At 43.8% G+C, this 15,284-nt stretch overlaps 1 protein-coding gene across 2 annotated transcripts in view; it reads left to right on the top strand.

The window, feature by feature from the left end:
- Positions 1-15,284, top strand: part of FBXO42 (F-box protein 42) — a 71,192-nt gene that overhangs the window by 2,393 nt on the left and 53,515 nt on the right. Inside the window, exon 1 of one of the 2 annotated variants that reach the window (XM_037500333.1) lies at positions 3,563-3,777. The exons of the other annotated variant lie outside the window; for it this stretch is intronic. The gene's annotated coding sequence lies outside the window, so the exon portion shown is untranslated. Of the gene's footprint in view, positions 1-3,562; positions 3,778-15,284 lie in introns of those variants that run through there. 2 annotated transcript variants of the gene reach the window in all.

The raw sequence follows: 15,284 nt of genomic DNA, 5'->3' as shown, positions 1-15,284 counted from the left end.
AAATTCTTTTTCTGAAATACAACTAATGAAGGATTTTTTTCTTGTTAAATCTCTAATTATATTTACTGTGCATACATTCTTCTTCAAGCCCATTCTCTGAGTCTTAGTTGCAGAATGGTGATTGAGGCTATCAGACCTCCCCTAAATCTCACTCTTAGGTGTGCCTAGTTTTTCCACAAATGCATTCGCCCTCCCAGCAGTTTTAGGCCTTGTGTGTGACCAGCAGAGGGAGCTAGATTCTTATAATTTTGTCATATTTGGCAATAAGCCTTAACAAAGGAATTTGGTGGGCCTTCTTGAGACTGAATTTTCTAGAAGAGAAAGATCTTGGGGATCGGTGAGGAGGCTGCAAAGGAAAGAGGTTTTGTTCCATTAAGTGGGCAATTAGAGGCAGCCTTGTGACCTTGGGCAAATCCCCTCTTCATCTCTAATGTGGTGATGGGACCAAATAAGCTCTAAAATTGAGGAAGTGGTGGTGATTTCTCCTCTTGGGGGAATACCCCAAAAGTTGAGGCAGTGACATGTGCAACTATTGGCAGAAATGCTAAAGCATGAGCTTCTTTTTCTTGTGAAATATATTTGAAACACCTTTCTTTTGGGGGTCTTTCTTTTGAGGGGCTTGCATTCAGAACTGCAGGCACCTTTGATATATGTGATAGGAATAGAAAAGCAAAACTCATAGTGAACTATTTGATTCACGCTGAGATTGTGTAGTCACTTGTGTTGAGAAATATATGGCAATTTACTAACACTTAACATGTACATGCCTTTTGACCCAGCTATTATATTGCTAGAACATTTCCCTGTAGATAATTTGCTCATATGCAAATAACAAATATACAAGGATATTCATTGTTGTTTTGTTAGCCTCACAAAAGACTGGAAACAAAAGTCCATCACTAGAGGATTTGTTTTAAAATTACATGCTATTTTCATCCAAGTGAATAGAATGCAATTGGTTAACAGAATTTAGATGGCTCCAAATATACTGACATCAAATAATCTTGAGGGACTATAGTCTTTTTTTTAAGACGCTTTTGCTGTAGTTTACTGCTCTTTGTAGATTTATTTATTTATGTATGTGTATGTCTGTGTATGCATCGTGGCAGTTAGGAGGTTGGTGGGATGGGCTTCATTTTTCGTATATATCCTTGTGTACCTTTTGAATATTGTTCGATGTGCACATCTGTCGTGGTCAGACCAGCCGATGAAGTTCTCTGCCATTAACAAAGACTCGAGTCTAAATGCATTTGCAATAGGTGGAGGCTGGGGAGAACCATCAAGAGCAGCTCTGCCTTTCACTCTCCCAGCCCAAGCTTTTATTGAAGATATGGACAAAGGAACAAGAAAACAGCACACAATTGTGTTTTTGCTTATTCAGATTAGTAAGTTACTGCTGAAAACAAGTTTTCCTGGTTAGTGGGGAACATGCGCACAAGCCAGCACGTCCTCAGAGAACAGGAGTCAATTCTGGGAAGAAGTTCTGTTTGCAGAACTTCAACGTCCTGGAACTCCGTATGAAGAGTAAACAGGTATTCTCCAAAAACCTGGTCCAGATCCCTTTAGGGCATCAGGCTCCCAACACAGATCTTCTAAATAAGTACATGTCCCAAAAGGCCTTCATACTGCAGAGAGATTATTTTAAAACTCCATTTTCATCAAATATCCTCCTGCCCTGGAATCTCCATGACCTATCATGTAATGTCCAGTCTTCCTTCTGATATTGCTGTCCATATATAAACCTGGCTCAATCTTATCTCCTCCTGTTTATCAGGAACAGCATGTGTAAAGTTCAAGAACACAGACTTTAAAATAAGAACCCCTGGCTCAAATCCTACTTGAGATGAGGGTGAGCTACTTAATCCCTTTGTGCAAAGTAGACTCACTGATGACACTTACTTAGTGTGAAGCACCATTAACAAGGGTCCACAATAAACATCAACCATGATTCTTAAAAACTTTGCTTTGGGCTTCCCTGGTGGCTCGGGGGTTGAGCGCTGGGCTGCGAGGCTGCCCGCAGCCTCTGCAGCGCCGGTTCGATCCCCGGCCACCAGCAAGGCAGACCTCTCCTGCCACGCCCGCTGCTCCCCTCAGCAGTGTCCTCCATCTCTGGTGAATTCTCTCGCCCTCCCGTGCTTCTGACTGTACCCAGTGCTTGTATGAATAAATAAATAAATCTTTAAAAAAAATTTTGCTTTAATGATAATACTTTTGTGCTTATCACAATTTAGAGTTTTATATTGGCTTATTTGTTTACTCTCTGTCTCTCCCAGTAGACTATACAGGGCCTGCTATGAGGGCAGGGACTTTGTTAGTTTTATTTAAAATTATATCAGCATACATATCACAGCATTTGACACATAGCAGGTGCTCACTGTGTGTCACTCTATTTTGGATGCTGCTGGTAAAACAGGGAGCAAAGCAGACAAAAGTTTTGCTGTCTTTGAGCTAGGAGATTCAGGGTGGAGTGTTTCTGTACTGACCTTCTTCTGACATGATCTTCCGGTTCCAGACCTGATTGGGTTATCAGAATTCTTTGGAAAGGGGGCAGAGAGGGCTTTAGAAGTCTAAAGTGGGTCGTGAAACCTGTATTTTTTAAAGAAGTGAGATTCTCTCGTTTCTCTTGCTGGGTCGTCTACTTTCCCAGGGGTCTCTTAGTCCAAAATGAGAAACTCTAGTACTTTCTAGAATGAGGTTGATCTAAGTCTTCTCAATAACACCTTGCCCTCCCGTCCTGAGAGGAGACTTTGAATCTGATCCAGGCTATTTCCCAGGAGGTGCAGGCTGGTCTGTTGGCAGCTCATGGATGCGTGAGTTTGAGGCGCAGGAGGTGAAGACCCCCTTGGCTCTGCATGGCTGGCATTTCCTTACACCATATTCTGTAGGGATGCGTTCACCAGGTGGCTCCTTTGGAAAGGGGATTCTGATAGAACCCACCTCCTGGTGATAGTGGCATTGAAAAGCCCAGGAGCTTGGCGAGCAGATAAATGCACCTGAGTTCCTGCCTTGCCCTCCTCGCCTTCTTACTTCTCCCTTCTCAAGTGTGGTTCTGGGAAAATTACTGCTATTTCTCGGCGCCTGTTTCCTCATATGAAAAACAGAGTTAGTAACAACTCACACCGGGGGCTGCTACGGTTTTGGGCGGCTTCGCTGGCACAAGCGAGGCCCTGCGTGTCCCTCCCTCCGATGACATCCACGGGCACCCGCATCCGAGCACCCGCATCCGCCACAGGAGGGCTGCGGGCCTCCCCAGGGTCCCCGGAGTACACATGAGGTCATTCTAGGTCAAACATCTCTCCCAATCTCGAGCCTTTAAAACCGCCCCAGGCGTCGCAAAGGAGGGCGGGCGCCACTCCAGCGCCGTCTCGAAGGGCCCAGCAAGGCGAGCCGGACTGGCCGAGCCTCGCGGCCCCGGCTCCGCGGCCCCGCACGCGCTCCCCAGCCTCAGGGGAACCCGCGTCGGGGCCACGCCCCTTCCCGGCAAGGTCCCGCCCCCGGGCCCGCCGCGCTGACGTGTGTGCGCGCGCGTCCTCCGCGCCGGCCTCCGGCGCATGCGTGCTCCGCGCTGTCTTCTCTCTGCCAGAGCAGCCGCGGCGGTGGTGTTTGAGTGGACGAAGATGGCGGCTCCGAGCGGCTTAGGGTCCCTCCGGCTGTGAGGTTCCCCGAGTGCGGCAAGCGCGACCTGAGGCGCAGCGCCTCTGTTTCGGCCCTGTCCCAGGCTCCCTCACCGCCATCGCCAGCGGAGCGAACCCGAGAGCGTGGCGCGGGCTGGGCCAGGTGAGGCCTCTCCCCTCCGGGGGCTGCGGCGGGGAGCCGGCGCCCCTTGCCCTTTATGCCCCGGGCCCGCACGGGGCAGTGTGCGCCCCGGGTCCAGCGCAAGCCCTGCGTCCCGCGTGGAGGTCGGGGCTGGCTGCTCTGGAAGTGGGGAGTCTTGCCATCGTCATCCTCAGCCTCCCTAGGTTGGGCAGGGAGAAGAGTCCCTTTTCTGACAACCCTAGGGATGGAAACGAACCCGGCCCCTCTCCGCAAGCACACTGGGTCTCGTCCTCTCGCCGGGGCCACGAAAGGGTGTGTGACCTGGGCTAGGGTGGCTGTTGGGGTGTCAGACAATCTTTCACCCCGCCCCCAAATCTTTAACGCCTTTGGAGAGGAGACGGAGTCCGGTGCCATCCCCGATTGGGGCTGCGGCGAGGGGTCAGCAGCTCAGAAGCTTGCAGCTGCCACGGGAAGATTTTGGAGTGGGCTCTGAAAAATACAATCCAGTCAGCCTTCCCTACCCTTTAGCTTTTCGAGTGTTCCTTCAGAGAAGTAGGAACTGCGGAGCTCCTTGGTGGAGAAGGCAATCCGTGCTCTGACTGTGGAAGGCTTCTGGTGAGAATTGTTTGTGCACAGAAAACGGTGGAGGGTGGGAACGAATTTGTAAACGAAGAAAAAAAAAAAACAAACCAACAACTGTTAAGATCCTGATAGTCTCTGCAGAGTAACTTCGGCTAACGATGTTGGTTTGAAAGCTTTGGGTTATTCGGGAGTAGTCGATTGTTTTTGTCTGTAAAATCTCTCCATTTTATTAGGAAAATAAAAGCTTTATTTCTTAATTGCCAAAGTCTGGGCTCTTCTGTGGTGGGATTCTGATTGCTCTAGATGAAGATTCAGGCACATTCCCTATTCTCACTTGCTAACAGCGACATTGAACTATGCTTGTAATTCTTTTTTGAGAACTCCTTTTTGTTGTTCAGATGCTGATTTGGAGACTGATTTACTTTTTCTCACATGGGGGGCGCGGGGTGTTGCACTTGTTCTGTAAGGAATAACTGGAGGTGATGACTTTAGTTTGGACACACCAAATACCTTTTGTAACTTAAATTTGTTCTGCATATGCTTAAGAATGATCACATCTTGGGTTTAAATTTTGAGAAGAAATGCCATCATTTAGAATTGAACATTTAAAATTCAGTCTAGCTTTTATAGTGAATAGTGATGCTATGTCAAATTCCTAACTTTGAGTGTATTTATTCATATGTCTAATTTGGGTATCCTTTCTATTTTAGGTTGTCATTTCATACCCTGTAACTGTTTACTTTTGACAAGCTCAGTATTACCAATCTACATTGGCCCATGGGAATGTTGTCTACTTCAAAAAGCTTTTTAATTGTTAAAATGACAACTTTCTTTGTTTAATGTTAGCTAATTCTTTGACCATGTTCCCCCCCTCCCCCTTTCGTAAAGTCTTTTTCATGAAGCTTTAGTGTCTTTGCTAAGGACATAAACCTGAATCACCAGCTTCTCGGTGGTAGAAAACTGGAGAGTCAGTCTCCATTTCAATTTGCTAATAAAGTCAGGAAATTAATGCAGTAAAACATCCTGGTGCTTTGACTTTAGGCTTTTTGGCCTAATGTGTTGCATTGTTGTGCTAAATCATCATCAGGTATTGATGCAACTTTATGACATCCATGACATCATTCTCCAGCATCTTGCCTTTTGTAAGCAAGTCCTTACCTTCTCAGTCACAAAAAGAACAAAATCAGGAAAAACAGTTTAGCATGCTTAATATCTGATTTCTAGAAGAGCCTTATCTATCACTGCTTTATGTAGTGAAAATTTCTGTAAGATTCAGAGCTCTGTGATTACTACCTATTATGAAGAGCAAGCATAGAAAATGCTAGCTAAAGCTCTGTGCTTTGTGAAAATATTGGTTCCAAGGAGAAGTTATCTCCAAGATAAACAATTACTTGACTATCTTTTTGATTTCAGGATTATTTGTAGTTAGTGAATTAGCAACTCCTTACAAAACCAAAAGCCATTTGGTTAAATTCTGCCCTCCCCACCTCACAAGATATGTGACTCAGAAGAGGTAATGTTTGTGAGAGTGCTTTGTAATATAAAAGGTAAATGCAAGTCTGACTGTTCAGTAATTTTATGAAAACACCAATTGACAGCTCTGTATGTTCTGGACATTTCGGGAAGTAGTTGTCTAAAAGTTGCATGTATACTTTGGTTGTGGAGTCGGGCAAGGAAACTAGCTAAGTATATTGTAGTGTAAGAAGTGCACTGAATCCAACTAAGGGAAACAAGGAAGGCTTCTCAGATCCAGGATTTGCCTTTCCCCAATCTTTCCTATTCTTCTGCAGGAAAGTCTGCCTTTTGTGAGTGACTTGCTTTTTATAAAAACTTAAAATTTTTTTAATCATGAGTTCTTTTATTCATTCACTGTCATGGCACTTCCCACACAGTATGCCCCAGTTATGATTTCTGCATTCTTAAAAATCCAGCTGAGTCTTAGAAGAACCTTTGTGAGGGTGAGTCATACACAGGCAACAAACACAAACATTAGAGTTGCAATTAAAATATCTCAGATTACTAAGTGGTGACAACTTTGATGATATTTTTGTTTTTTTTATAAACTGGCACAAAAAAGCACTATATGATTTTAATTTGATCACATCTAGTTAATGTTTAATTGTCTTTTAGGATGTTTACTACAGGTTGGTTATTAGTACTGTCCCCCTTCTCCCAACAGTAAATACAGTAGTAGGTTCGCTTCTTTTGGGGTAAAGCTGATAGTGTAAGCCAGACCAGACTCAGCTCTCGAAACTACTTAAGAGATTAAGATGCTTAGCATCTCTGATACTGAACTTCTGTGTCCCAATACAAGTTCCTCACCTCACTGCTATGGTGATTGTATAATTAATTTATCATGTATTGCCTACATTGCAATATTTTTATGAGTTTTAGGGTCCAGTCAAATCTTTAAGTGGTGCTATATTACTTGAACATGTCGCAGTCTATATCTTAACTGAAAATGAGTGCTTTAAGGTTGTGCTTGACAGAAAAGTGAAGATGTGTTTGTTCATTTGTCTGTATTGTGACAGTTGGTTACACAGACAGATAAGACCTAGAGACAAATCATTTAAAAATTGCTCAGTATTAGCTTGCAGTATATTGATAGCTTATTTTAAAGATTATGGTGGTATTCTTCTACATGTCTTGTATGATTATGGCTTAGTGGGACTCCTACAGCTTACTTGTAATTGTATTTTGTTATTCTTACATGTATTGGAAAGTAAATTTGCTTTCAATTCTGATTCTTCCTGTATTAAATTTCTACTTTGTAAACTTCTCTATCATTTTTAATTTTAATCCTTTCCATTATTGCTCTTCTGTGTTTTGCTTTCAAGGTGGAAGTAGCTTGTTTAGATAACTAAATCTGACAAATGTATAGATATTATATAAAGGAATAGTTACTTGTAAAATTTTACTCCAAGCAGTAACTTAGATTAGAGGTAGTTCATTTAATTCTATTAAGGCAAGTAAGTAGTTGAGCTTGGTAATTGTCCCTTAGGAGTATTAATTTTTAGTATACTCTTGATTCAACTTTTCTAGGGAATTCACTGGTGTGGCACACTCTTCCAAATTTGTTCTCCTTTATTATCCTCATTTTAAATGTTTCATTCATGTTGCCTTATAGAGAAAAAGTATATTTTTCCAGAATGAACCTCTTGGTGCATTGTTTGGCGTTTCATCGATACTGTTTTAACTAAATATTGCTTCTTCTATATTCTGACTTTTCAGGAAGCCAAGGGAAAATGGAATTTATCCTTCTGTTTGATATTTGTTTTTAAAAACATTTTTACTGGTGGTCTTGCTGTCTCTTGCCAAAAAGTAACAGTATTTTATCTTGGACCAAGCAGTATTGTTTGTAGTGTGTTCTCAGGACTGTTTCTTTCTTTTTTTGTTTTTTTTTTTTTTGCATAGAAACTGGGGTATAGGCCAGAGGTGGAGGGGGAGTGAGCAGATTCACCAGAGACAGAGTGGGGAGCAGAATAGGCTGGTCTACTGAAATACACTGCTGAAGGGAGTAGCCGGGGAAACAGGAGAGGTCTCCTGTGCCCTATGTGGGTCAGTTCCCTGCCCAGGGATGGAACTTAGGCCTTAGAGGTAATAGTGCTGAGACTTAACCTCTAGGCCACCAGGGAAGCCCACAGGACTGTTTCTTAACTTACACTTTGAGATACTTAATAACATCTTTTCAAATAGATCCTTTGATCTTGTCAAGATCAAACAAGCTAGTCATTTCCTTATTAATCTCAAGTTTTACTTCCCTGTGAATCCTCCACATTTTGATCACTCTCTTCCACACCTTTTCCCCATTTTTCTCAGTAAATGTAGTTTTCTTTTTTCTTTTCTTTTTTCAAAGATTTATTTATTTATGCATACAAGAGCTGGTGTACAGGACAGAGATGGAGGGGGTGAGAGGATTCACCAGAGACAGAGTGGGGAACAGAACAGGCCGACTGAAATACACTGTTGAGGGGAGCAGCGGGCCAGACAGGAGAGGTCTGCTGCGCCATGTGGGTTGCTCCCTGGCAGGCCAGGGATCTAACTTGTGCTGCAGAGTCTGCGGATTGCCTCATAGTGCAGTGCTTAACCCCTTGCGCCACCAGGGTGGGTCCAGTAAATGTAGTTTTCTCTTCCAGAAATGTGTTTCATGATCATAGTGGAATTTTGGCATACAGTTCCCCTTAGAGGTGCATTATGATGGGTGGGTTAGAATTTCACATTTTATTTCATTTTAAAGTAACAATAGTAATGAACCTTGAAGACATTATACTAAGTGAAATAAGCCAGACACAAGAGAACAAATATTTTATGATTATACTTATATGAATGCCTAGAGAAGACCAGTTTATAGAGACAGAAAGTAGGATAGTAGTTGCCAGAAGCTAGGGAGAGAAGGAACTTGGGGGTTATTGTTTACTGGGTATGGAGATTCAGATTGGGGTGATAAAGTTCTAGAGGCTGGTGGTGGTGGTGGGTGCAAAAGAAAGATGATGTGCTTAATGTCACTGAACTGCACACTGGAACATGGCTACAATGACCAATGTATTACCACAAGAAAAAAGGTAACTTCGTGGCTTACATATGCTCTGTGGACTGGCTTGATAACAATTTATTTTTTTTTAAAGATTTATTTATTTATGCATACAAGAGCTGGGGCCAGAGGTGTGGGAGTGAGAGGATTCACCATAGACAGAGTAGGGAGCAGAACAGGAGGATCTACTCAAATACACTGCTGAGGGGTGCAGCAGGCAAGACAGGAGAGCTCACCTGTGCCATGTGAGTTAATTCCCCGACTGGGGATTGAACTTGTGCTGCAGTGGCTACTGATAGCTTCATAGTGCTGAGACTTAACCCCTTGCGCCACTAGGGAGGCCCTGATAACCATTTACTTTAACATAATAATTAAGATCATAGGCTTTGGCCCCAGCTAGACCTAGACTCATGCTCTTCTTTCTTTGGGTATGTTTTAGCTTCTTTAAGTTTCAGTGTTTTTAACTATAAAATGAATATGATGCCTGTGTTACGGGATAATTAAATCTGGGAATGTGTGTAAACTACTTAGCACATAGTAAACACTCAAATGGTAAACAGTATATTGTTTTTATGGAACACTAAAACTGGGGCAAGGAAACTTACCTTCTGTTGCCTTATGGCATGGTCCCAGCGGCATACCTGGTCTGTAGCAGGAATGCACTGCTCTTTTCTTTTCTTTTTTTTAAGATTTATTTATTTATTTGTACAAGCACTGGGTACAGTCAGAAGCATGGGAGGGTGAGAGAATTCACCAGAGCCAGAGGGGAGAGCAGAGCAGGCAGACTGAAGAAATACTGCTGAGGGGAGCAGCGGGCAGCAGGAGAGGTCTGCGCGCCTTGTGGGACCCTTGCCTGGTGGCGGGGGATAGAACCGGCGCTGCAGAGACTGCGGGCAGTGCTCAACCGCTGTGCCACCGGGGTGGCCCTCTTTTCTTTTTTTTTTTTTTTAATAGGGGCATGTTTTTATTTATTTATTTATTTTATTTGTTTGTTTGTTTTGTTTATACATGCACTGGGTACAGTCAGAAGTGCAGGAGGGTGAGAGAATTCACCAGAGCCAGAGCGGGGAGCAGAGCAGGCAGAAGGACCGAAGTACACTGCTGAGGGGAGCAGCGGGCGGCAGGAGAGGTCTGCGCCCCATGTGGGATCCTCCGCTGGTGGCTGGGGAGCAGCCGGGGATCGAACCGGCGCCGCAGAGGCCGCGGGCAGCTTCGCAACCCAGCGCTCAACCGCTGCGCCACCGGGGAGGCCCCTCTTTTCTATTCTTGATTGGAGTTTTGACTTATTCATGGCTTCATTTGACACCACTGTCCTGATGTCTCTTAAGTCAACTTATGTGGGCTCTTCCTTGTTTCTTTTCATTCTCCAGGGACCCTCTAGTATATCTCTTCTAACTCAGCTGTCTGTGTGTTCACACCTGAGTCTCTTATTTCATTGCTGTCCTCTCTCCTCCTCTTGCTCCCCTAAGAGAAAAGTCTCCTCCAACTAAATTCCCTTCTCAGTAGTCCCATTTTCTGTAGGTAAAACCATTGTATTCTTTGCTCGTTGACCGTAAAACCAGGAGTGGGGTTTTTTTTTTTTTTAATAGCCTTATCATCTCCTGTATTTTGCCATATGCTTCTGTATCACCTCGCTTGGTATCCTTTATGTTAGGTTTCCCTGTTCGTTAGCTTGTTCTGCCCTGGCTGTGGATGAGGTCTGGGGAGCAGAAGGCAGTGTTACACTTCTTAGCTGGTCTTCTTGCCAGGGCTCTGCTGCTTGCTGGTTGTGTGATCTCAGTCTTTCTCATCTTCAGAAGGGGAATAGAATTCCCACCTCATGACATACTTGTGAAATATTTAGCTAAATGCCTAATAAGTGGTAAACAATACTTGCTGTTATTTGAGTTACTCTTTTTTTAAAAAAAGATTTATTTATTTGTTTGTTTTGTTTATACAAGCACTGGGTACAGTCAGAAGCGCAGGAGGGTGAGAGAATTCACCAGAGCCAGAGCCGGGAGCAGAGCAGGCAGAAGGACCGAAGCACACTGCTGAGGGGAGCAGCGGGCGGCAGGAGAGGTCTGCGCGCCATGTGGGACCCTCCTCCGGTGGCCGGGGAGCAGCCGGGGATCGAACTGGCGCCGCAGAGGCTGTGGGCAGCTTCGCAACCCAGCGCTCAACCACTGTGCCACCAGGGAGGCCCTGAGTTACTCTTTTTTTGGTAGTCTTTGGGAATGCTCACGATTGAGGTGACAGTACTATTAAAGAATTACTAATTGAAGATCTTCTACTATTAAAGATCTACTACCTGTTTCTCCTCTAATCAGTAACCTGTGGTAGCTATTGCCTAGCTCTCTACTTTTTTTTATCTTTGAAACTCTCCATATGACCATCATTGTTCCATGACATCCCTCATGCAGTCTGTTTCTCTGAGACTGCTTCATTGCCTCTCATGTTTGTCATTTTTTAAAGAAGATTTATTTATTTATGCATACCAGAGCTGGGGTGCAGGCCAGAGGTGCGGGGTGTGGTGAGAGGATTCACCAGAGACAGAGTGGGGAACAGAACAGGCAGACTGACTGAAATACACTGCTGAGGGGAACAGCAGGCTAGTCAGGAGAGGTCTGCTGCGCCATGTGGGTCACCTCCCTGGCAGGGGGTCGAACTGGTGCTGCAGTGGCTGCAGATAGCTTCATAGGTTGCATTTTAACCTCTTGCACCACCAGGGAGGCCCCTCATGTTTGTCACTTTTTTTTTTTTAAATTTATTTATTTATTTATGCATACAAGAACTGGGGTACCAGCCAGAGTTACGGGGGGTGAGAGGATTCACCAGAAACAGAGTAAAGAGCAGAAAAGGCAGATTGACTGAAATACACTGCTAAGGGGAGCAGCGGGAGAGTCAGGAGAAGTCTGCTGTGCCATGTGGGTCACCTCCCTGACTGGGGATCAAACTGGTGCTTCAGTGGCTCTGGATAGCTTCATAGGTTGTGTCTTAACCCCTTGTGCCACCAGGGAGGCCCCATGTTTGTCAATTTTATTTATACAACTGGACCACTCATCTTCCTAGGAAGGGTTTTTTTTTTTTTTCTCCAAATTATTCTATCCAGCTGTGTAGAGTATTGCCTAATGTTCCACACTTAACCACTGCTGCCCTTGCACAATTGTGTTAAAGTTAATATTCATTGAGACAATTGTGCTAATAAATTTCTACCAAATAGCTTAAAAGGAATATATCACACAGTACAATTCACCGTAATAATTTTAGTGCCTGGTAGGCACAGTTAGTGCTTATTAAATTGGGTATTGATATGGTCTTTAAGTATATATTCTTTCAGTCTATGAGTTGATGTTTCTCATGAGCTGTCTGAGGTACTGCATGATCCTAAGTGTCTGTTAATCTTTCTTGCCTTTTTGTTCTTTGGTCCACGCATGCAACAGATATTTACCAAATGCTTCTATGTGCTAGGCATGGTTCAGGGTCTCAGGGATACATTGGACAAGTATGTAAGCTCCTTGATTTCTTGGATCTTACATTTGAGATTGAAGAAAGCAATTAATGAAGGAACAGAATTTCAGATAGTAATAACTACTACAAAGAAAATAAAACAGGGTGATATGATTGTGACATGGGACAGAAAAGGAAAACAAATTGAAATTGGGTGGCTTGAAGAAGACCTCAGTGAAAAGGTGATAATTCAGACTGAAAGACAGAAGGCTGGGTGTTTAATGTTAAATTTGAGGGACAGGGAACAGCAAGTGTAAAGGAGTAATGTAGGAACCAGGATCCCGTCAGGATTCCTAAATTGCATTTGTCTGTTATTTTGCTTTTTGTGACTTTTTTTTTCTTTTTTTTTTAAGATTTATTTTATTCATCCAAGACCTGGGGTATAGGCCAGAGGTGCAGAGGTGAGAGGATTCACCAGAGTCAGAGTGGGGAGCAGAACAGGCAGATCTACTGAAATACACTGCTGAGGGGAGCATGGGATGACTGCTGCACCATGTGGGTCACCTCCCTGGCCAGGGATGGAACTCCTGCAATGGCTGGGGATAGCTTCACAGTGCTGAGGCTGTTCACCCCTTGCACTGCTAGGGAGGCCTACTTTTGCTTCTTGATCTAAGTAAGCCCTTCCCTTCTTTTCTTTCCTCAGTGACACTTAAATGACAGTTAAATGACATTGTGTCATTTAACTCCTTCATCTGCCCCTTTTATGACAGGTCTTTTTTTTTTTTGCATAGAAGAACTGGGCTGTAGGCTAGCGGTATAGGGGGTCAGAATATTCATAAGAGACAGAGTGGGGAGCAGAACAGGCAGATCCACTGAAATACACTGCTGAGAGGAGCAGGGGGTGAGACAGGAGAGATCTGCTACACCCTGGCCAGGGATGGGAACTCAGGCCATAGTGGTGCTAGCGCTGAGACTTAACCCCTAGGCCACCAGAGAGGCCCAGTATGGTTATTTTTTGAGGATGACTTTAAATTGATTTCAGTGATTGACTGATTTATCTTTTTAAAAATAGAGTAATAGAACTGCGTTGCAATTCTGGGTCCTCTTCTTTTTTTCAATTCTGTATAATCTTGGCAAATCAATTTATCTGAGCCCCATTATCCTCATCTGTAAGAAGGACAGATAATCTGTCCCTTAGAGCTGAGGTAAGGATTAAATGAGATAAGGCACCTGGTTTATACTGTCAATACCTGTTGGTCCCATTTCCTTTTATTATCTAATCTTGACACCAGCTGCATCTTAATGGCTACTTAAGAACTTGGTTACTGAAGACTGGCAGCATTGGCTCCCCAGGATAAGAAAGCAGAATGTCTGGTTCCAGCCCAGACCTACTGAGTCTGAGTCTGTAGTTTAATGAGATCCACATTAAAATTTGAGAAGATTGAAATCTGAAGAGATTTCCAATGAGATTTCCTCCTTTTCAGTCTGAGTTCCTAATGATTTGATTGTTCTTTTCACATACCTTTTGGCAGGTTAGTTTTGCTGTGCATTCTTAGCTGAAACTTCTAGCTGTGTGAGCACATGTTCAAAATAAAAGATCAACTGCAAAAATGTTTACATATTATTAAATACTATAAAGTTAGATTTTACTAGATTTTTTTATATTGTGAGAAATTCAGAAGTATGCATAAAATCTATGCAGTCTAAAGAATAATCATGAGCAATACCTGTGTGACCACCATCCAGGTCTAGTAGAATACTGTTGGTGCTCCAGATGCACTTTCACGGGATCCCTCTTTTATAGTCATTTACCTCTCTTAGAAGTAACCATGATTCTATCATTTGTGATAATTTCCTTTCTTTGCTTCGTAATTTTATTGTAACTGGGACCCTGCAGTGTGGACTGCTGCATAAGCAGCGGGAACCATTAGAAAAACATGGTGCTTTATTTACCCTCCCCTGCCAAAAGTTGCTGCCTGTAGGCAGCCCCTCCCTGGGGTGTCAGCCAGGTTAATGGTCCCATCAGGAGGGTGGGGGACTCTGAAAGATTATAAGGCAGCACAGGGAACCTTATAATCTTTGGGACACTAGGCCCAAGTCTTGGGATCCCACCGAGATTCCTGATACACTCTAAGACACTTGGACGCTCGCTTCTGGCCTTCGAAGAAGTAGAAGCATCCCTTAGTGGCTGACCTCCCTAGAGAGGGAAGCTGAAGTTTTTGCAGCTACTGGGAGGCTTAACTTGCCTCTGGTCTTGTCACTGCCACTACCTGGAAAGAGCACGGAAGACTTGGGCCTAGTGTCTCACTGAGTCACTGAGCCTTTTATTGGATCGACTGTCTGACTGTCCCGTATCGCCTCCAGGGCCATTACCTCTGTTGTTTGGCCCAACTTCCATTGCTGTTTATCCCAATCTTCAGACTGTTGCTGCGGGCTGCTGCAGTGTCATCTCAGCGGCCCGCCCATGAGCACTGCTGGCTGCTACTGTGAATGGATCCCGGCCTGCTGCTTGCCGGTTGCCAGATGCTCCAGGCCCTCCAGGCCCTCCTTGGTGAGGTGGCACCATCTTGGATGAGCGGACTTTCATTTGGGACTTCTGAACACTGTGGACACTATCTAGGGTGAGATAGCCCACCACTTGTGGCCTTAGTAACTCTTTGTTTCACCTGTATGTTAAATAAACCCCACCACATTTTTCTGATGGTTCCTGGTGGCTAAAGTGGCAGTGGATAACACACTTGTCCTGCAGTCCACGCTGCAGGGCCCTGGTTATCATCACCATATGTCTCTAAACAGTAGTTTAGCTTTGCCTATTTGTCAGCTTTACATAAAGGAATCATGCTTGATATATTCTTTTTTTAATCTTTTTTTGCTTAATATTAGAGATGTATCCATTTATCATACATTTTTTTAAAGTGAAGCCCAAAATAGGCAAGTTTTGAACATTTTTAGTTTAATAATAAATCTTGGATGTTTAGTTCTCTTTTGA

This window comes from Talpa occidentalis, unplaced genomic scaffold (assembly GCF_014898055.3).
Source record: "Talpa occidentalis isolate TD23 unplaced genomic scaffold, MPIMG_talOcc4v2.1 talOcc4.9, whole genome shotgun sequence".
NCBI lineage: Eukaryota > Metazoa > Chordata > Mammalia > Eulipotyphla > Talpidae > Talpa > Talpa occidentalis.
The sequence above is the reverse complement of the archived record's forward strand: the minus strand, read 5'-3'. Positions and strand labels throughout refer to the sequence as shown.